We start from the raw sequence: 24,242 nt of genomic DNA on the forward strand, positions 1-24,242 counted from the left end.
ATTGTGAACAGAGGAAAGAGGACACCAGAGTCTTATATGGATAATCCAAGAAAAACTGTCTTCTAGACAAGGAACATGAGTTGCAAGGAAGAGGCGTCTTGCATGGACCTTTAAATTACCTCTGTTATTTAAGATTGTTTAAAAGGAAAAAAAGAAGAATTTGTGAGGGCTAGTAAACTGAATGTTCCCAGGGCAAGAAAATGCTGCCCGAGTCAGTGGTCCAAGAGGTACAGAAAAAGTAAGCAAATTAGCTTTAAGGCTAATGCTCTTTTCCCTGCTCCAAGTAGAGTCCTTGCTGGATATAAGATGCATGACTTTCTGTGATGTATACAGGGCCTTTATTAGTTTCGGAAAGATTGAGTAGGAAACTACATTTTTGTACAGAGTAGAGAGAAGGTGTATTCTGAGAGAAGATACTGAATACATATGAGCAACTGCTGCAGAAACCCCTGATAAATTGACTGAGGAGTCTTTTCACCACTTACGCTTTCTGTGGCCGTCACCCTAAATAGATGCATTGTTTATTCCTGAATCAATTGCATTTCAGCTCCATTTCATTCTAATCAGATAGTCAATAACCCCTGGATAGTATTTAGCATTTGACAGCTAGGAAACCACTAGCTCTTGATTTTTTTCTTCTTAATTGCCGTTTGGAAACTTGTGCGTTCAGATTTCTTTAGTACAGCTCTGCAGACTTTTTTTTCTTCTTCTTTTCTTCTAATACAGCATGCAATTGCCATATCAATTGCAGTAGAGATGTTCATACAACAGTCTTATTTTCTAATCTTCCTAGAATTTGTGCAAGTCACAAAATCTGCTAGTCTGACATCCTTTAATGTTTACCGTAACAAGAACAGATCAGGACAAAGTACCACAGGGATCTAGGTTCTGCAAGCTATCTCCCATGATATCAGACAGCCATTGAAGAATGATGACTGTAAATTCATGTTAAGTGCTGCTGGTAGCCATGTGCATTGACAAAGGGCAAAAGCTGAAACTAGGGATGTTGAAGAAATGATCTAGTAAAACACACAATCTATAAGAAAAGCCACAATTATTTATCTCCATTTTTTGTTTTAATTCACAGAAAGGCCCTTCTGAAAGAATTAGGGACAAGTTCTATTATTTTTGCTCACATAAGCAGTACTTACTCAAGTGAGTGACCACAACGGTGCTCAAGAGTCAGCTCCTCTCGTGCTGTCCCAGCAGCAGAGAAGCCTTAGAGAGCTGATATCACTGAACAGATGGAGGCTGCACTCATGCAGGGAAATCCCTGCAGAGCATATAGCCAAATCCCTGCTCCTGAGAGAAAGGGTAAGGCAAAAACACCACAGACAGCCGTCTACATTCCAGATTGGCTATACATCCACATAATGCCACATAACTAACTGACATTTTCAGATTCTTACTAACCCTTCCTATATAACAAAAATATCCTGATTTGCATTAGAGGACTGGGCTGGTTATCTCAGTCAACCAACTGGGTTTCAGCAGTTATACCTCACTAACACAAGGGAGAGGAAAATAAGCCCATGAGGACTGGGGTTTTGGGGTTTTTGTGGGGGTTTTTTTGTTTGGTTTTTTTTTTGGGTTTTTTTTGGTTGTTTTTTTTTTTTTACCTTACACAGAAGTTGAATCATATTCAACAGCCTGCCCTTGGAGTGGGGCTGGAACTGGGCAGCCAAAGGTAATTTGGAGCAGCAAAGAGATCAATGCTGAGAGGAAGCTTCTGTTGTAGACCAGAGGCAGTGGTCTTTCTTAGTCTCAGCCTGAGCCAGAAATTAGGGTTAGAGTTGTGCAAAAGACAGAACCTAGCGAAGTGATAACTGCCCCAGGGAGATGGGCACTTGTGCACCTCAGCTGCCCAAGGTCTGCTCTCCCCATCCCAGACAACTACCTCTACCCCTTTTACAACCAAACCTAAGACAGCTGCTTTCATCTCCCATCAGCATGATGTTAGCCACACTTGCTGCACAGCCTCTGAGAGGTGTCCATCATTCCCCCCAGACCACAAGGAAGGCTAAATACCTAAATTTTGTTGGCATGGGGGGAAAGAGGAGACTTGAAACTGCTGAAAATCTTGGAGCAGAAATCAGTCCAAGACCTGAGCTTTCACCATCATTTGAGATATAGCAAGACTTTCTTTTGCGTAGTTACAGCCTGGAACTCTGAACAGATGAAAAACTGTCACAGATCCCAGTCCAGCAAGGCAAATGTTCAGATACACAAAGCTAAATGCATCCAGACCCAGAATTCAGGGGTGTTTACTTGCAGGGTCTGCGTTATTAACATGAGGACAAGGGTGTCAGCTGTCACTTCACAGTCAAGGCTGAGCGCAGTTCTGCATGTTAGCAGAGGTTCAGCATCTGTGCACTGTACCATGCCCCAAACTGCAGCACTTACACTTCAAATTTAAAATCAAGAATTTGACAGCTGTGCTTTGCCTAATATCTCGCCTCAGCTTATATTGGAACATAAAACTCAGTTAATTTCCTGTGACTACTTGCTTAATAAGTTTCAAAAGGCACTTGTAAGAAAATAATTATGAAGCCACCTGATCAGAGTGTACCCCAAAACAGAGCTGTGTTAGAAGAGATCAGTGAGGGGGAAAACAAGACCAAGGACTCTTCAAACAGCCGCGGGCTCCTCTCCCAGCCCTGCACACCACAGCCATCCCCACAGGGTGTCACTTCCCCACACGCTGGCCATCCCCACTGGCTCTTGTTCCCCTGTGGTGGGCTGACCCTGGCTGGGTGCCGGGTGCCCCCCGAAGCCGCTCTGTCGCTCCCCTCAGCTGCACGGGGCAGAGAAAATACAAGGAAAGGCCCGTGGGTCGGGATAAGGGCAGGGAGATCACTCAGTGATTTCTGTCACGGGCAAAACAGACTTGACTTGGGGAAATTGGTTTAATTTATTACAAATCAAATCACAGTAGGATAATGAGAAATAAAAGCAAATCTTAAAACCACCTTCCCCCATCTCTCCTTTCTTCTCAGGCTTAACTTTACTCTGGCACCTGGAGCACACCCCCCCCACCCCCCCCGCCTTGGCCTGGGGGCTGCAGGGCTGGTGCTCTCACATAGGCTTACTCCTCTCTCTGGCTGCAGTTGCATTTGTGCAGCAGCATTTCCCCCTTCTTAAATACATTATCCCAGAGGCATTACTGTTGCCGATGGGCTCAGCCTCAGCCAGTGGTGGATCCATCCTGGAGCCGGCTGGCATTGGCTCCATCTGACGTGGGAGAAGTTTCTAGCAGCTTCTGTGAGAAGCTGCCCCTGTAACCTCTCTGCTACCAAAACTTCACCACACAAACCAAATACATCTGTTCAGCAGCTGGGCATGGTAGGCTGGGGTCTACAGACTCCCTGTGCAGTGACGACACAAATGTTGCATAGCAGCCATTTCATATATTGGTATCATTATTGCTCAGCGGCATGAGAGCCCTTTACCCCACCACTTTGATCTCCATTTGGCATCACAGCCTCAGAGCCCACAGGAAGAACAGCACTAATGCCATCTCATTATACGCTCCTTAAAGTGCCACTGGTCCTGCGATGAAGCGATTATCATGACATGCTTCATCAGGTGTAAAGTCTATCAACTTACTTCTGACCATAAAATGTCTGTCTTCCTGCAAGACAGCCAGTAAAACTTGGCATCTGATGTTGCAAGAAGAGTGCCTGTGAAAAAGAACCAACAGATAGACAGAGATGTTTTGCTATCCTAACCCTTTCCCAGTGGTACCAGTACCTTACTCACAAGCCGAAAGCCTGATTTATATTTCAGGAGTTTGTCTGTTCAAGCACTTTTTTTTTTTTCTTCCACTGTGCAATATATATCCCTAATATGTATATCGATGGAGATATTTACATACTTTTTTATTTAGCCAGCATAAACAGCATGAAATAATCTATATTAAAAAAGTAGACATGTACTGGTACCTATTCCCCAGATGCACTTAGCTTCATCTACTTTCATTTTAAATTAAGCTATATTTTCTTTGAAAGTAGAATTCTGGAGCCGATTCAAAAAATTACTTTGGATATAAAAAAGCATCATCACATTAGGTGTTGCAGTTTAATCGTCATGCTGTCTAAAGCCCACCTGCCCACAGAAACTATATAGGAGTCTGAGTTGTTTTATTTTCTGGCAGATTTCACTAAATGGAGAACCTCCTCCAGGGCACACATTTAGAAATCGACTAAACACTTCCAATTTGAATTCTTATTTTTCAGCTGGGTGAATAATAGTCTAAGTATGAACTTGCAGCTTTCAAAGAAGAATGTAGCTGTCTACAGTGTCACATAGAAGGAAAAATATTTTATCCTTTTTTGACAGAGGAGGATGGGGTCCAGAGTCAGCTGTGGTGCATCAGTTGACCAGTGGAATGGGGAAGAGAGAGAGAACTTTCTAATAGTTCAGATAAACTGAAAGGTTGCTGAAGACTTTCAACATCTGCAGTCCATTCACATGAAATAGCCATGTGGCTTGTTCAGTCTTTCATAGAAGAGCTGTTTATTCCACTACGAAGCATCTCAGAGTGGGGCCAAGATTTGTCTGAGGCATGGAAACAGATTGGCAGAAGCTGCTCATCCCATTATCCCTTGAGCTGTTTTTGCTTTGTCAGTATTCCTGGCATTTTATCTCCAGGGCTGTGTTTCTGTGGGCCCCTGAAATCACGTCCCCATCCACTACCATTTTTCTCTAACCTTGAAATAAAAATGACAACTTCTGTTATCTCCATGGTTAAAGTCTACCCAGAAACATGTTACATGATTTTTTCCAAACAAGAAAACAGAATAATCTGTACTTATCATATCCAGGTTTAAACCAGAGATGGACAAACACCTCAGTGGCATAACTGGACTCTGGTAAAGTATCCCAAAGTCATGGTGGTTTTATGTCTCTTGAGGTGGGAGATTGGCCAGATATGTTACAGCAGGTTGTTCTTTCAATGAATTCTGGGTACCTCTTGAACTTTCATGTGGCAAAAATATGTAAACTTGCATTCTCTTCTTGATATTTCATGGATGAAATTAGGAAGAAGCTTGCTTCGAAAGCAAGGAAACTTAAATTGAGTTTTAGGACTTCGGAAGCATTTCAGATTTACCTGGACAGAGGGCCAAACGGCTGTTATTGTGTCTGAAGCTGTCTACATCTCCCTGTGGTGATTAATCTTAAAAGACATGAATATTTCGAGTTAGCAGGAGACTTTGATTAATATGCAAAAGGCCAGACCAGCCTTATCATTTGTCTGGCTATGAACAGAGCTACAGACATGAGGAACTTTTAGTCTCACGCCTGCAGGGCACAGTTACAACCACCATGCATCTCACTGTGGTCTCATCCAGCACCAGAGCTCTGCCCTTCTTACTGGCCAACAGAGATGAGCACCCAGCAGATGGTAAGTTACCCCAGCTCTTAGTAAAGCTGTCACCAGGCAAGGCAATAAGATGTCCTTTCACATCTGTTACCCATTGCCTTCTGCTCTGCCAGACCACTTTCACTTGTACAGAGTAGGCTTAAAACGCTGCCAATCAACTCTAATACATGTCCTGTACAATTAGTGGCTTCCACCACCAACAGCCCAACATGACCATGATTTCAGTACAATCCATGTGTACTGAACAAATTAGACTGCCCTAGCTTCACATGGACTAGGAGCCCAGCATTCAGCACGAGTCCTAGACCTACACTACATACCCGCTCCCACAAAGGAATGAAAGGGCCTATGAGCCAGCTTAAGCTCCTAGGAAATGGTGCTGAATCAGCACAAGAATATAGCTGCTTTACAGTGCACAGGATGCGCAATAGCTGCAAGAGGTCTGTTTTGGGATACCTGGCAGCTGAGAAACTGAATATGGCACCATTTCAGATGGCGCTTTTCCTGATTCAGGTCACCTCCTGTTTCTCTTTCTAGCCACATGGTTATGGAAAAGACCATTTGTCTATTCCCGTGGCTTCCACCAGGTTACACTAGGCAAGTCAAGCAACAGCCAAAGGCTGAGAGTTTCATCGTCTTACAAGGTGATAAAAATAACAGAGAAGTTGTTACAGCATGAGTCTATCCGGCATAATACATCACCGACAGCGGGTGTCTGAAATATGTGGCACAGTATCTAAAATGCACGATAATATTATAAAATATAAAAGGATATTACAAAACTGTACAGTTTAGATGACAGATAAAATATATGATTTGACACACCATATATTTTCATCTTTCCTCTGTAGGAAAATTGTAATCTGAATGTATTACTTGTAAGAGGTAGTTGAAATACTCTGCTGTAGAGTCATACAGTCTAGGGACAGCAAGGGGAGGGAAAGGGACAGGGGAGGGAATTGGGGAGAAATGAAGGCAGGATTTTGAGTTCACAAGTGAGAACGTTTCCTTGTAGCAGAGTTACTTCATTTTTTCCCCACTCTAATTAGTGAGAGCTGTATTTGGCCCATGCATCTTTCTAACTGCTTATCAGATCCTTTGCACACTGTTGGTACAATACAGGAATGCAGCTACTGAGCACACAGGTAAGTGCAGGCTACTGTTTTCACGGGTGCATGAGCACATAAAACTCTGAGAAACCCAGGCTTGGGGGTACAAAGGACTAGAAGCACAGGAAGCTGGCTGGAATACAAACCCCATTTCATTCTTGATCTCTCAGCTGACAGTATCCGACTAATAAATTTGACAAATCATTTATGTTTTATTATGTAGACCCTAAGCTTGAAAGTACTTGGGAAACCACACCAGGAATACATGTTGGAGAATATGAAAAGGATTGGAAATCCAAAATCTTGTGTTTGCCAAAAGAAGAGCCACATCAGTGCATTCTCCAATAAAGAAACCTTGTCATGCTTCAAGGGTCCTTTAATAGAATGAGTTTTCAGTGACATGGCACTAAGAAGGATCTTGTTCTGTACTGGAAACTCAGGCTTTGAAGAGGAGTTTGCATGCAGTTAAAGGATTAGAAACACAAACAGTAAGAGACTTCAGTGTATTATTCTTCTGAGACATTTTTAGTTTCTGCCTCCACTTCCATCCCACACTAAAGTGACAAGGTTCTGCAAAGAGTGGCAGGGTCCTGTGACATATTTGAGTCACCTGAAGTCTCAGAGGGGCATCGGACATGACAGCATAGTACCTCTGGGAAGCCAGAGCCATGACTCCAAGCAGTGTTCTTTTCTTTCAAAGCTTGATTGTAAAAACAAAATGAACGCAGTAACATTTTCAAAAGTCTTTCCAAGAGAAATGCATGAGGCACATATGTGAACTCATATAGGGTCATTGTGAGTCCCTAAGATTCAGACCATCTTGAATGACAGCACACAGTTCCCACATCCCCAAAACAGTGACAAAATAAAACAGTGACTCAAGGTAACCACTTATCTTCTCTTATTGGTGCTTACATTAGCACCTCCCCATTATGAATTATATTAGCTTACCTTTTCTGATAGATGTCTTTAGAAGCCAGGCACTCTTCATCAAGCACTTACTTCAGGCAGAACACAGGAGTTTGCCTTTCCTAAACACCAACCATGCCCACAGAGACAAAAGAAAAGAGCTATTATGACTTTTCTTAGGAGGCCAGAGCATAATATGCATGGTAGTGCCCAACAGGATGCTGTGAGGGTGCATCACCACCCTAAAAAAGCAAAGGTAATGAATGCAGGTGGCGAGAGAACCTACTCAGCTGGGACCCATCCCAGATAATGTGCAGTACCTGGGTAAAGAGGATAGTCCTATGGGATCACTCCCTTTGTCTGCAGCCACTGGAAAGAGAGAGCTTTCATGGTGTGAAGGGTGTGTTGAATCTTCTCTGGAGAGCCTTCTATTTTGCTTTGACTCTTGAGGGAGTTTAGAACAAGATAGCTCCCAGAGGACATGCCTTGGACAAGTTCTTATAGTTAGGTGAAATGCATTGTCATTGCACTCTTCTGTTTCAGAGGGGGCACCTGTGTTTGTTAAAATGTCTTTGCCTAATGGCTTAAATGTTACCATGGAAATAAAGTGTTATTTATTAACACTCATTAAACACCTGCCATCCTTTTTTCTATCATGGGTAAATGGGCAGAACAGAGTTTCTTCACAGGGTTTTTCAAAGGCTCAGGAGCAGAGAAGATTGATTTGATTCAAAACTTGAAGTGCTCTCTGGGAAGCAGCAGCACAGCAGGAGCCAGAGGTTGCAGAACCTCAGCTCATCCATTTCCCTTGTGCAGCCAGCCACCCCCACCTAAGGGGGTCCCCACTAAAGTGACCAGAGCCCTACACAACGGTCACCACTTTAGCTATCAGAACTGACTCCTAGCACTGCTTCAGTTGCTGGGAGCCTTCCTTTGCATGCTGCAATGAGCACAGGTGTGAGTGGGTTCCCTGAGGTGCCAACATGTAACTTTGCTTCTCTGTCGTTTTCTTCTTCAGTTATACCAAGGAGTAATTCTATCTTAATAACCTGGGTCTTGTGATAGAATTCAGCATTTAGATGTTTTTGGCTGCTTGTGAGGGAAGTCTAAGTGTTTGCATACCAAATGAGGAATTACTGGGAAGGCTGTGAGAGAAAATGACCAGCAGAGCAGAGCCTAAAAGTGCAGTCAAGGCAGGGCAATAGATGCAGTAGAAGTGACCCACAGCAGGCAAGGTTAGAAGCAGTAAAGGCAGAGAAGGTGAACGGTGCATAGAAAAGGGAAGAAGAATGATGTCTCTTCTAAGTATTCCCCAGACTTGCTAGAATAGATTAGCTCCTGATGAGGGGGTCAGGGAAGACCTTTGAGCGTGGCCATTCAAAGAAATTCATCCATTCATCTGTTTGATTGCCCTCATAGTTACAGGGTGAATCCTTATGGGTGTTTGCTTCCCAAGCACGCACAAATCATCCTTGTACTCATACTACATAAACTGAACAGTGCCAAAAGAGATCCTAAATCCCAGGTTAGTTTTCTAGTTAAACATTATATATGAAAATGTAGATGCCAAATACAGGCAGTCATGCCAAAATGCAGGGTTCCTGTGTGACAATGGTATTGCCTTTCTTTTCTTTAAAAATGCCCTTTTAAAAGATTATTTTATTTTTATAACAGTTCTCAAGCAAGAAGAAGGCTGAGGAGGCCAAAGAAAGCAACATGTGAGATGAGCAGGCGAGGGAGTCGCAAACACAAACACTTTGAGCTCTCAACAGAGAGCAGCTGCTTTCCCTGCCTGCTGCCAGGTGAGCGACGGCACAGGCTCTGTGCTCTGGGAACAGAGCACGGAGCCTGCTCCAGCGTTCTCCTGTGCCCTCTCACTGCCCGTGCAACACTGAGATCCAGCCAGTCCCCAGCCCCCAGGCTGGGCTCTGCTGTGGGAGCAGAACTGGCAGAATCAGGTAACACTGACCTCCGCCAGGGCCAGCAGCTCACAGCTGAGCATCACCCCTCTCAGCTCAACATGCAACACCATCTGCAGCAGGTCTCAGCAGGGCTGATTAATAATGTTACGGAGCCCATGTTTTCTTTCAAGTTCTGTCAAACCCACAAGCACAACCTACTCCCACTGTCAGGTTCTTTTTATATCTAGGGGGTTTTTTTATTATTATTTTTATTTCCCCAGACATTCCTTTTCTCAGAGAAGTTAGAGGCAATTTCATGAGACTTGGAGGCACATTCTGTTATTACATGTAGGACATACATGCACATGGACAGCCCTTACCTATTAATTCTCTGCTTGCCATGGTTTCTCTCATCCCAACTCCAGCCTGCCTCAGCTCCACAGGGAACACTCACCCTCTGTATGCAACCCTCACCTCCTCCCTTCCTCCCTCCCTTTCCATCTCCTTTCCTCCTTACATCTTGCATTCACTTCCTTCATCTGTGAGTGTCCTTCATGCACTCACTGCTCCCTTCCTCCCTACAGAACCCTTCACTCTCAGATGCCCTTCATACATCCATACCTCCTTAAAAACTTTTCATACACCCCTACTTTCTTCTGCTGGTGTGCCTTTATTCTCTTATCTACCCCCACTGGATTCTCCAGCATTCCTTCTGCATTGAATTCCTTCAGCCTAGATCATTGTGCATGCCTCCCTTTTCCTCTTTGCTCTTAATGAGTTGCTGGGGTCATGAGGGAGAAGAAGCTGACACAGGAGGAAAACTATGGAGAAAATAAGTCTTCCCAAGAGAACGTGTTTTGCTGTTCCCTACAGGCATGCAGCTCTATAGGGAGCACTGCAAGGTGGAGGTGGTCCTGCCTAGCAGGATGTCCAGCCACCTGCAAGGCAAAGAGGTCTGGGGAGAGCCAGCCTCGCTGCACTGCTGTCCTCTGGCTGGCAGTTCTGCTGCCTATGGAGAGATGCTCATGAAACACATTGCTCTCCTGTGCCTTCCCAGCCAGCCTCAGCTGCGTTGTCTGGGGAAGACCTGCAGAGGGTATAACACAGGCAGTCCTTTACATTTTCTTCCTACACTTTCACAACTACCGATAATGACCTGGAAATATCAGCAATGAGCAGTTCAGCTACAGGTTTCCCAAAGAAGAACTGAATGCCTTTCTCTCCATGTCTTTCATTATAGCTATTCAGCACAGCAATTGTTAGTATGGGCCAGGACAAACATGTTTGCTAAGCAGAACAGGAGAAAAACACAAAAATCTCCATAAAGCATACACAGCAGGCAGTTGGCTGGCAGGAGGGATATGAAGGAGATGGGTATTTGCAGACAATCAAAAAGTTATTGTGAATGCTGCAGATTGCAAGCCTTCTGTGGTAAACTCAGAGCTCAGCCGAGAGCTTAGGAAAAGGAGGAAGAGAAAGCCTTAGGAGAACTCTGCCAAGCTCAAAATAATTCTCTGCTGAAAGGTGCTGCAGAATATTTATGGTGCAGCTATAATGGGCTTAACAACACCAGGACTTCGTGGACATCAGCACACAGACAGATAATTTCTACCTGCTCCCTGTGTCAGTCAAAGAACACTGGCAAAACAACTGTTCCCTTCCCTACCTCGTCTGCCTTTCCTAATGGCAGGGCTGAAGTTCCTCAGGGCAGGGACTTTCCCGTACCACGTGTAAGCAGGGCACCAGGAAGAGAACTAATGGAGACGTCCCCAGCTGGGTCACAGCTAGCCCCAGCATACACAAGGGCTTATGACTTAGTTGTGCAGTGCTCTCTTAGCTCAGAAAGAAACAAGTCAGTTTTGGTGCTGTAAGTTCAGGCTTCCACTTCTGTTGACAACTTACAGTACCCATGGATACGTTGGCTTAGCATGTCTCAGTGAAAGCTGCCAGTAGCTACCAGCGCAGAGGGTATTGCACAGCTTGGGAGATATGGGGCACGGAGACTTTTTCTTTATTTCAGCTGTTGATTTTGCAAATGTTGTAGGACTTCCAATTGCAAACCTTTCAATAGCTTTGCCAGCAAGAGCTCCCAAGGCTATACACAGGTCACAGTTCAAATAGCACAGAGGAGTCCTCTGCCCCTCCCATAGCTCTGCTAGATACACTGGATTAGCGGTTGTAATGGTTTGACTTTAATAGTAAAATCATATTTGGGAGCAGATGCGCTGAGTTTTAACACATCTCTGAAAACAGTCCCACTTCACCACAGCAGTTACAATTCCTTGTAAGTGCATGGAAAACCCACCAGTGACAATCTTTTTTCCACCTGATATCTCTATTAAGGCATCACCACAATTTCAGTCATATCAACATCTTCAGCTTAGAGTAGAAAACCCGTGGATAGCTACAAATGCTGAGCTTGGAAGCAGCCAGACTGCTCAGTCACACACAGCCCACCATGAGGTGGAAATGAAGCAGAAACCTGTTGCCCCCAGGAGCACCAATCAGCAGCCATGCATTAAATCAGCTGCATCTCCAAAGTGCCTACAAGAGAGCATTTAGTTAGCAGCATATTCCTTATGGTAATTAATACCTACAATATCAGTTTAGTCTTGGGAACTAACAGGCTGCAAGAACTCTTCCCGATGACAAGGATGTCCAATCACCAGAGGTAGATGATTGCCTCTGTCCATTTCTTATTTTGATGTGTACCGTTTATGGTCCTCACTGCTCAAATAAGGAGCCTCTGAAGTGCTCTCATGCTCCAAAATGAAATGCTAACAAGCATACAGATGCGGTACAGCAGGAAGCTGGCACTCGCTGCAGACCGCCAGGCTGGCTTTAATAAGCAGGGAAGTGCATGCAGACCAGTATTGTCTCTGCCCTGACACATTCATGCTCAGTGCCCCAGGCAGCCTGTAGCTCCAGAAGGGAGGAAGAAAACACAACAGTGTCCTGGAAACCTTTGGAGCAGCAGTGGTTGTTTGCTGGGAGCATCCTGCCTCATCATGCTCGCTAAGGGGCAGGTGCAATACAATGCAGATGACAAAACTCAAATCGATCCCCAGTGCCTAAAGCTTTGTTTTCAGAGACTCCTGCCCTCTAGTCTTGACTCCCTATGCCCCTGAGCACTGTGTTTGCACACCTCTGAGAACCTGGTGAGAGAACAGCCTTGCTATTTCTCTTAACTCCCTTGATTCCCTTCTCTCATTGCAAATCCTAACTGACAACTTCCCTTTTGTTCTTTACTATAACCTCTTCATTGATCTCTCCCTTCCAATACCATTTTTTTCCATTAATTTTGCCAGTACTTTGAGGGAGGAGGATCTGGGCAGGGAGGAGGAATGTTCTATAAGGTGAAGCTGTGTAAGGTCATATTGCTGTAACAAACAGTTCTCTGCACACAGAGTGTCATGATCCATATGTTAGTTGGAGAAGAGTTGGAGAAGATTTGGGAGTATTTTTCTCTCTTCTGGTTTTATTTCCCGTTTCTAAGGAAGATATATGGTGCTGTAACTAAGATGTCTGTTATCTGTAGGAGATCTGAATGCCATTCCTTACTTTCTTAGGATTCTTCTGCAGATGTTTTTGCTGTTTGTGAGCCTTGGACTGGAATAGAAAAGCAAATATGACAACCTTCTTATTTTTGCAGTTTAAGTCTGTTAGTCCTATTCTAATCAGGAGATGAGAGCTGGGACTATCATCCAAAATACGTACATACCTCTCCTGCTGCAGGCAAAAGCTACTTTTGGGACTTTAAGGTGCTACTACTAATTACTTCAAAGTAAAGATTTTTAACCGAATCCCATGGTTAAGGATTTCAGAGGTGAGGAAAAGGTGCATGGAATGGCAGTATGCGGGGAAAAATTAAATCATAAAATGAAGGCTCTTATGCTGAGCTCCAGTTTCTGAGAAGATTATTTCTCGGTAAATCTGGCTGAATAATTGCTAGTAAATAATTTGCCTAATGGTCTTCCCTGTGCTTTGTGGAGACAGCCACAAGCAGATTGTGAATGCTTCAGAACAGTTTGTTATTCAAAATTATTTGATGATATTTTTGCAAGACTGCTTTTATCGGCAGCTCGCTATTCACAAGAGAGCCATGCAGTTACACCATGATTAGTGGTAGTATTTCTATTCTCCAGTCACAGAAGTGTAAGCCTTAGTTATCCAATGCAAATACTTTACTTTCCCCAAGTGCAAGAGCACAGAAACCTCAAACCTGTTTTCTGTGAGTGAATACACAATTAAAACTCTACCTTATTGCTGTTTTCTGACAATAATCCTGAAAGTGCTGTGCATGCAACCTGTATCAATTCATTCAGGGAATAAACAAAACCCCCAACAATGTAGGATCAAACAGCTCTAGTGTCTACTGTTTGCACCCTTCTCTATACAGAGGGGTGTCAGCCCTCTGTATAGAAAGCCTCCAATTACAACAGTAGAAAAACATTGCTCTGTTCAGACTCCAGCACTGTAATAAATTATCATCAGTATTATTAAGGACAATCCTATTTTATAGGAGGAAGTAGAGGCACCAAGAGGCTAGGTGACCAAGAATGCACAAAGTTATGGCAGAACAGTAACGCAGCAGAGTTCTCTGAATGGGCAATGAGCTTGGCTGGCTGAGAGCAGCATTCTGCCCATCGTCACTCTGCCTTTTGGGGGTGTTCAGCTCTGTAGGGCTTTTTTCTGCCTCTTACTGTGTCTCTGCTGACATCTTCAGTAGTAATCCTGTGTTGGGAAGGAAGGAACATAAACTGAGAGACATTCCAGGCTCTCTGATGTGATGAATAAGTCATAGTGGGGATGAAGGAAAAGGGGATCAGCTGTGCGTGCTACATGGTTGAGGATAATCCCAGCAGGGAAGTGTTGTGTTCTCGAACTTCAAAAGGGCTATTATAGATAGTCAGAGCTAAGAACAAGAAATTAAAATCTATAGAAAGCACTTGACAGCAGCTCTTTTAACATCACTGTTGATACCTTCCAATCCTGCTAGAGTTCACTAATCTTAGAGAGTTATGACCACCCAGTGTGGAATAAAAAACTATTCTCCCTGAACAGACTTTGTATATATAATTTGAGTTTAGCTTTTGTTTTCAAGGCAGCTCTATTTTCACATATTACAACTGTGCAGCTCTGAAGTCATTAATAATTTCAGTTTCAAGAGCTCTTCTCTACGAACACTGTAATATTACATTATTTTATCAATCACTATGCTGTTTTCATTAGGACTATTCTTCTCCCTCTCTCTTTTTCTTTCTTTCATTTTCAGTTCCCAACTTCTATGCTACACTGTGTTGACATGTGAGGATACAGAAAAAGGAGAGACCATCAAGCACAACATAGGCTATTTGTTGTGTGAAGATTTGCATTGTCCTCCAGGTGATTTTCTCTTGAGCTTTTAATATTTTTATTGTCAGCCTGCAAGGTAAAAAATGTGTGTACCATGAGCATGTGTATGAAAGGAAGCTGGGGATGAAGAGCAGAAAGGACTCATTCTTTCCTTGTTACAGAAAGCAGAATGCAGACAGATATGCATATGACTGTACATTTAATTCTTCTAGTTATACAGGACAATAATGCAGTCTGACAGAGTTAACATTGAATTAAAGTAGCTGCAGCATCAGTGTGCATAGCTTTGCACCTTTCTCTTTCCCCCTCATCAATACAATTAATGATATTTAGCCATCCAATAAAAAGTGGTTTGGGACTTATACTATGCTTATGCATAATAGAAAGTTTCAGGTTCCAGCAAGGCTGATTCATTCCTCCCACCTGAGTAAAGGCTGGATCTTATACGGGTAAAGGTTAAATGTGATGAAACTGTTAGATGAAGCACATATTAGTCCTTTGAACGGAAAACATAACACAGAAGCAGGCTCAATCAGGCCCTTAGGAGTGATTTCTCTCCCCAGATTTGAGCTATCTGAACATTATACATCTCATCTAATCTCAAAGTTTTCCCTGTAGTCAACAGATAAAGACAGATGCCTCAAAATAGGCATCCATCTTCATAAACTGTCTAGCAGAGAGAGGATGACTTGTGGTTGGTTAACTTTGCCCTCTCTGGGACCCTAAAGATTACCTTAATCAAGTTACCTCAGATTCAGAGGCTGGAGGATAAGTAAGACGAATCCCTCCTGATCTCGGAATGTGCTCCCAGCAGTGTTTGTTCAGAAAAACTCCATTCCGCTCTCCTGCTCTGAGTCCCACTCACCAAGTAATGAGATTCAGGAACTTTTGGCCCTGTTAGGCTTGCCAAGTCCCAACAGCCATAGGAGAGAAAACCAGGTTTCAATGTGCTCAATGAATTGTCAACAGAAGCTTAATGAAGCTCCACTCCCAAGCCTCTTACCAGCAATGATGTTGGAGCCAAAAAGAGTCCAGCTGGCCAGTCAGGGTGAGATTTCAGTGTATTTATTGAATACTTCAGTGTTACTTATAAACAGAGTGCATTTGATAGAAAAGTCATCAAAAGACAATAAACATGGACTCCACCAAGCATCAGTTCCAACATCGTTATGTTTATGGAACCATTTTTGTAATAAATCTGGGTTACTTCAGTGTGATTAACCAAAATTATCCCTCTCATCCATTTATGCATTAGCCTAGAGACTTTCTGATTCTGCTATTTCCTGTTTCCACTGCCTCCTCCTAAAAACTGTAGGAATCTGGAGGTGCTGTTATTGTACAAGTTGTATTTTGGAATCCCTTTCACTACTAAGTGGATCAAACACAGAGTTTTACATTTGGGGCATGGATGCCAACTGTCAGAGTTAAATTTTGTTGCTGCATACAAATGTAGTGTCTCTCTTTACCAGGGTACACATTAACCATTTTTGAAACACTGAAATGTGAGAGTGGTGAGAATCCTTGAAGAGAGAAAGAAATGGTCCATTCTGTCTTCAGATTTGACCAGCACATGGTAACTGAAAGGCTAATCTTACCCATTGACCCATTGAGCCATGAAGGGAAGGGAAGGTATTAACTAGTAGTTCAGCAAGAGAACACTTACTGCCCTGCACACTGACTACCACAGGGTCTTGGAAACAAGATCTGGCTGTATAATTAAAAACTTTATAATGTATATTCACAAGCAGGGCAAATTAAGATTGCATAAGCATTTCTGATGCTGACATTTTCTGATTTCTCAGTGCTTGACTTTGCAACTTTCCTGTTGTTCCTTAATCATAGAATCATAGAATCATTTAGGTTGGAAAAGACCTTTGAGATCACCAAGTCCAACCGTTAACCCATGTCTGCCAAGTCCATCACTAAACCATGTTCCTAAGCATTGCATCTATGGGTTTTTTAAACACTTCCAGGAATAGCAATTCCACCACCTCCCCCCCCCGGGCAGCCTGTTCCAATGCTTCACCACCCTTCCAGTGAAGAAATTTTTTCCTAATATCCCATCTAAACCTCCCCTGGTGCAACTCGGGGCCATTTCCTCTTGTCCTGTTGCTTGTTATCTGGGAGATCAACTCCCACCTGCCTACAGCCGCCTTTCAGGGAGTTGTAGAGAGCGATAGTCTCTCCCTTGAATCTCCTTTTATCCAGACTAAACACCCCCAGTTCCCTCAGCCGCCCCCCGTGAGCCTGGTGCTCCAGCCCCGTCCCCAGCCCCGGCCCGGCTCTGGACACGCTTCAGCCCCTCAGCGTCCCCCCTGCAGTGAGGGGCCCAAACCCAGCCCAGGGTGCGAGGTGCGGCCTCACCAGGGCCGAGCACGGGGATGGTCACGGCCCTGGCCCTGCTGGCCACACAGTCTCTAACACAAGCCAGGAGCTGTTGGCCTTCTTGGCCACCTGGGCACACAGCTGGCTCATGCCCAGCCACCCGTCAACCAGCCCCTCCCCAGGGCCTTTCCCACCAGGCAGCTTTCCAGCCACTCTTACCCAGGCCTGCAGCGCTGCATGGGATTGTTGTGACCCAATAGATCTCTATTTACTTTTATCTATCTACATATAAGGACGTTTTGTGATCATAAAGTCTCTCATCTCTCCAATTCTTGTTCTGCGGATGGATAGTGGTACATGCAGGCTGGGTGTCCAGCTCATACCTGTGAAGACAAGTGGGAAAGAACCGAACAGCTGCACCATGGATATCAGGTGAGTGCATTAGATGAGATGGACATTAAAGGGTGAAATTACAAAGCTGAAGATGTAAGAAGTGCAATGACTGCAAAGTCCAAGCAGGATGTCAGCTGTCAAGTGCCCTTAATCTCCCCTTAGTGACGGTTACCTCCAGCATGGAGCACAGAAACTGTCAAGGAATGATGCACCTCTTCATTTCTTTTTCCCTTTGTCACTGCTACTCCTCACAGATGAGTTCTGCAGCAGAGACCTGTGACTGGTTGTAACGATAAAATCCTGCTTTGGACCAGAAACCAGGCGCAATTTCGTCATAGAACCTATTCCTGTCAAGGTGAAGAATACATTCCAAATACTCCCAAGAGAGATGCATGCAACTGGCTCAGACCGTGGAACCTACTTCTGTCTCTTTGCACTGCATGAAAAGGCCTGTTTTCCTCTATGCATATGTAGGGACTTTTCTGGTATTCACAGGACTGCGTGAAGCCTCCACCTTCAGAACTGTAGTGTTCATCTCAACTCTTTCATTTAAAAGGCATGCCACTAAAGGTAAGGACAGAATGAAGGAGGCAAATAGCCTGGCACAAACTGGGAGCATGGTCATGGGACCACAGAAGTGAGCTCTTCACTGTGCTCCCCAATTTGAATGCCAGTTTGGACAGCTATAAGTTGTCTTTGAGCCACACTTCCCTTGATTCCCTGAGCTGTTCTGAGCTCAGTGGATGGTACAACTAAGGATCCAGGTAGACAAGCACACGATGAACAACAAATTCTTGCCTACTGCTGATCATAGATAATTCTGGGTCACATTTTGAAGTTTAAGGACATTAAAATGAGTATGATACAAGTGACAGAGACACATGCAGCCTTGTTTCCCAGATAGTCTTTGGGGACTTGTGCTCTGCTTCCTGTATTCCCTCTTAATATAGAAAAATAAAACTCCATGAGGATCTCTTATGGGCACAAGGGATGACTTCTTAGCTTTGTACTTCACTGAGCCTGAGCCACACAAGCAGCATTTGCAGCTCCTAACAGTATGCTGTGTACTTGTTTTATTAAAATCACAGGAGTATGTGAAAATCCAGCCTTTTGCTGAGCTTGCAATTACACTTGCAAGACCAGCTACTGGTAACTTCTAATCTAGCTATCCACTCATCTGCCGGCAGAAGTCTCAGCTGGGTAGAGTTTTGAAGTGCCTCTGATCCATATAAAAACACACCAAGCCAGTAAACAAGAAAAGAAAATGCTTCTAAAAAATGGTTACCTTTTGAATTTGAACCATTTGCTCATGTGGTGTCAAGTTCCATCTTGGCTCCCCATGGCAGGATTGTGCCACAATACAAGGAATTTTTACAGGTCAGTTTTAAAATAATGACACCTTCAAGCTGACACCAACATGCTAGGGATCATACCACCATCACTCTTCTGTTCTCCACCTCCAGAGATCTCTGTTATGATGCAACTTTGTTGACCCACGTTGAAGAATTTCATACACCATAGCAAGAGCTATGATGCCCTTAGCTTCAGTGCCAGGTTTGCACCCTGGCTGTTCCTCAGAAAGATCACTCTGACCTCAAGAAATCACATGTAAACCAAACTGGATCAGTCCCTGAGTTTTTATTCCTTCCTCAGTTTGTCCCCCAAAAATCAACCATTGGAGTAGCATGACAGCAACTGTATGAATGAGAAATTGATAGCACTGCAACAAATTGAGGGCAAAGAAACTATGATGTCTATTTGTCAGGATGGAAGAAAAGTCTTAGTTATTCCCTGCAAACACAGAAAGTAAAGTACAACTAAGGTTTTCCTGGCTAGAATATGGAGACTGACTGACACTACAGAAAGAAAGATAAGAAAGAAAAAAAAAAAAAAAAAGAAAAAAAAAACCCAAACAAACAAAAACGAAGTGAGAGAAAGCAAAATAGAATTAGAAAGTAATATTGGTCAAGACAAATACTCTTATGCTTTTCCCATGGTAAAAATGCTAGTCACAGAACATTTCCAAAAGCTTCTAAACCACTGTGGAGTCTAAATTTGTATTTCAGAAGAGACCATGCTCTGAGAAGCCTGTTTCCCTGGCTTTCTATACTATTTTCCTGATTGAATTAGACATCACCTATGGTAAATACAGTCACTCTGGTAGTTACAGATCCTATAGACTGGCTAAAACTAGACAGACTCAGGAATCAGCTCACCATCACAGAAGCTGACCCAAGTTCATCATACTTGGAGTGAATAAAGACCCAGCAAACAGCTCAGGCAAAGCTCTGTGCAGCTTTGCTTATGCTGGGGAACACGACCAACTGCTAGCTCAGGTATGCGTTCCCAATAAGCCTTCCAAGTGGGGCTTTGACTTGCAAACCTCTCACAACAGGGAGGGAGGGATTCCTAAAACACAGCCATCTGAGGAGCTGTCTGCACAATGCAGCATATGGCAGGTCAGGTCCTGAAAGCAGCCTGCTCACACTGGTAAACTGCTTCCAGTTAGCTCATAAACATGGCTTCCCATCACCTTAGCAATTCAGTGGAGTCCCATGTCACTGAATCAGGAATCCCTGTGCTCTTCTGTAGTAGAGATGTGACCTTTCGCCTTCTTTAGGAGGCTCTGTCCATTTGCATTACCCCACCAGTGTGGCCTTTGGTACTCCTTGGCACAGGGGCAGGGGAGTTTAGTTCCTACGAAAGGTCACATCTCCGCCAACTTCAGCTAAGCTGTGATTTTCAGTAAATCTCAAAGCAGCAGGCCTTCCTGTGCTGCTGCAGACTCTGGAGCGGAGCAGACCTGCAGTGTTGTGCCATGTAGACACAATTCCAGCTGCATTTGCTGAGCTTTCAAATAATGTATATGTCTTCCCTAGCAGCTGGTTTAGAGGAAAGTTACTGCTTTCAAAATGTTCTCCATTTCCTATACGTTCTTACGTAGGTAAAGATTTTCAAACTTTAGTCCTACTCTTATGTTCTCCAGTTTCCAAGGAGATAACAGACTTTGCAATCCATTAGGTAACTGCATTGACAAATTTCTTACTGCTGGTGGCTTAGTGCATTCAGGAAACTCCTTTTCTTTTTTTTTTTTTTTAATCGATGTATTTTTTAGTTTATCTCCATGAAGTGCTTCACTAATTAAATTCAAGGCTCTCCCTTGTATTGCAGCCATTCTGTACCTGTAGAATGTGACCGCATTCTGTCCTTTACTCCAGGCTTGTTGGCAATGAGTGGAGAGATGCCTGTTTATCTGCCTTGTAGCCGATTTCAGGAAATACTAAGATGATTGCATATCATCCTATGGATCTTCTTTCACCAGCCAAGTCCTCTAAGACTCACCTCTATATCTGTTTCCCACTTTCTGTCTCTTCTTTCTTCCAGACCTCAGTTTTCCCTCCTGAAGAGCCATGTCTGCTTCTCAGGCTATATTTTCTATAATTGAGTTCCGTTGGTTGTCTCCTGAAACTGTTGCTAGGCAAAGAAGGAAAAGGAAGAAAGTGTCTCTGCAGAAAACTCCACATATCTGAGTTGTGTGGATTAGGAAGAAACTGATGCCTTGCGTTCAACATCTGCAAAGGGTAAAATGAGGTGAATATGAGATATGTAATCCTAATTCCTTTTGAAGGGTTTACTGTGTGGATCTGCTGTTCAATTACCTATAGGCCAGCAAGAAGATTATAAAGGGAAAGAATTTCCTGTGACATACAAAGGGTCTTAAACCTGAAGTGCAAGTGAGAAGATTTTGCAGGCTGAGCACATGTCTTTTCTTAAAGGATGAAAGATGGACTTTTCCCCTATAGATCTACAGGTTTTACTTTAATTCATTCTCCTACATTTCCAAAGTCTTATATGAAGTGGGAAGTGGCCATCTCACTCCTACTCTCTCTCCTCTTTCATGTGAATCATGCAGCATAAACTTTTATACATCCACTGCAAAGACAAATGTGTTATTACCATTTGCTCAGGGCTTGGTCTTGGGAGGAGCTGAGCAGCAATAGGAGACCAAATTCTTTTTCTCATTGTTAGGGAGTGTCACCGTCTCAGAGGAATGGTGTAACCCCCATCAGAGCAGGAGAAGCTTTAGGTTTTGCTAGATCAAATCAAAATCTTAGTCCCTTTATGGAACATAAACATAGAGCTTTCCTTCTTTGTGTAAGAAGTATGCTATTTGTGACACCCTCAAACGGATAACCAGGATCGCCAACCTGCCCCTTCCACAAACAACAGTTATTCTGGTGGTGGAATAACTCACTAAATCTGGGAATGTCCTCACTCCCTGCAGGCACCAGGGTAGCAGGGAGCACACACACATGAGCACTGCAATGGACTGCAACACTTGTCTGCTTGCACAGCTGAATTTGGTACGTCCAAAGTAAAATTCATCTTTGTGGAGTAAACCAGAGGAGGACCTCAACTTAACTATAATAAGACCTTGTCCATAAGAAAGTTGGTTTTATCCAGAGTAGTAATAGGCAATCATACATCTGTGTCACAAGCCCTTAAGTGTGGTGACTTGCTGTGTGGTAGGGAGAACATGTTTGCCTTTGTGGCAGAACTGTATGTTTACCTTTGACATTTGTACCACCACAGCAGCAAAGGGGGCCAAGCTTTGGGACAAGATTTTAGTGACACCCTAAATACAATTTAATGTTGAGATTATAAACAGCATTCCCTAGTCTTCAAAGAGCTCTTTGCCCTTCCCAGAGCCTGCAGGCATTAGCCTGCTCTTCCAGAGCAGCATCCACAGCCGCACTGCGCACTGCTGCTGGGAGGAGGAGGGCAGTGCTCCAGCCCTGTCTCTTCAGCCGACTCCAGCTCCTTTACGCTTGGCTGCCTCTGGGTTTGTTTTAATAACTCAGCTGTTTGAGCATCATTAAAATGGCTCTGACTGGAGCCTGTGATAAGATAACAATCAGCATATGAACCAAAGTAACTCACTCCACAAATAATATTTACCTGTACTGTTAATGGGATAATGAAGCTGCTACTGTAACAGGTGACAAGGAGAGAGTGGAAGGAGAGGAACTGGTTGTGTGTCTTCCTAGAAAGGCGGATGGAAAGGGCCTTTGCAGAACTCGCAATTTAATATAGTAGCTTTCCTCTTGGGCAGTTTTGGATACCAATACACACTGCACGCCTCAAGCAAACATTGCACAGGCTACAGTTCACTCAAAGGGAAGTAAAAACCAGCATATATTGGCACTGGCAGTGGGTGCGTCTGAGCTTTGCTGAAGCTTCTGATCCACACAAACATGCATGGTGAATCATCATATTTTACATTATGTTCTCAAAAGAGTCTGGATCTTGGCAGAGCAGAGGGTCTGTGTTTTGGAAGACAAGATTGGGACAGCACATGCCTCCAGTTCAAGGATGTTTCTTTAACAAGACACAAAACTTTCCTAGTCACAGTTTTTCAAGCATCTCTGACTTTTTGTATTTCCAAATAACATGACACATAGTGCTCACAGTTCCTATGGGACTAACTGTAGCTTGCTTTGAACTGAAAATCCAGGGTACAATTCAATTACATAGGAGCTGAGGGCAGGTCATATCAGCATATGCCTGTGCAGAGCAGGGTTGAGATGCCAGGGTAGGGCTGCATGGGCCAAGCTGGCCCAGCATTTGCCTGTACTGATTCTGGGTTTATTCGCTGCTCCTTTCGATGAATACCAAATGGAAATGTAAGAGAAGAGATCAAATAGCAGAGGCTTGCATTTCTGCTCTACCTGCAAAGGGATGTCTCAGAACATCTTCATTTGAACTATGCAGATATAATTAGTCAGTCAGTGATAGGAAGTGAAATCTGCCTTGTTTATAACCTGCAATGTGCCAGCAGAAGCTCTCGCAGGCTTCTAGAAGCCACTTCTAATCTTGCTACAAACTGCAATGAAAGTAGGGGCGTTTCCTTCTTTCTGACAGTCACCTACCTGCTCCCAGCACACCATTAATTGATCCTTAACAATTGCTCAGGAGTTTCACAGGCAGAGTGCAGGAAAATATTGTCCTCACAGAATTTCCCAATACAAAACCCAATTTTTATTCATATACATATTTTTTTACATACTCCCCCTGCACCCCTCTCACTCTCCTACCCCACCATGATGATTATTGGTCTTAAATTTCTCTGCAGACAAGTACTTGACTGTGTGGACGCTTCCTGACAACCTCCAGTGCTGACGCTGCTGGGTCTGTGCCTGCTGATCCTGGACTTTTAGTATTTTGGGTAGGCTCCTCAGCCTGCTCTGTCTCCTTTGTCTTTTCACTGGTGCCGCATGGTTCCTGCTTTTAACTGAGGGGGACAGTTACCTTTTGCACATTTCTGCCTCCAAAAGAGAATTGATCTCAGCTATGTACCTTCTTTTCTCCTCTTCCGTTCCCTACCAAAAGCTGTAGTCCCTCTCTCTGCGCCAGCTCTTGCCACCGGCTTCAGTTCATTCTGTCTCCTTGCTCCTTCTTAGGAAAGGAGCTGCAGCAATAGCATCATGAATATGCCACAGATACTCTAGAAGTAGCCTCGTGTAAACAATTGGGCTGCAGCTCAGGATATGTGGAACCAGTTCCCTTCTCCTTGTGTTACCTTGGATAAATTAAATCTGCTCAAACCTAAAAAGGAATATAAACATTTAAAGTGGGACATAGGAAGATTCTGCAATGCTCCAAACTGCTGCATGTGCAGTGTTTTATGTTGAAAAGCTCCTCCATTTTCAATACTTAAATCCCCTTCTCATTCCAAATCCTGCTTCTGACATGGCCAGAGGTGACATGGTCATGACAGGGCTTGTGCTGATGCCCCACCAGGATCTAAAAGCTCAACTGTCTTCTGTATGTCTGGCCGAAGATGCACTGTGAAAACAGTTACCAGAA

This window comes from Falco cherrug, chromosome 13 (assembly GCF_023634085.1).
Source record: "Falco cherrug isolate bFalChe1 chromosome 13, bFalChe1.pri, whole genome shotgun sequence".
Taxonomy (NCBI): domain Eukaryota; kingdom Metazoa; phylum Chordata; class Aves; order Falconiformes; family Falconidae; genus Falco; species Falco cherrug.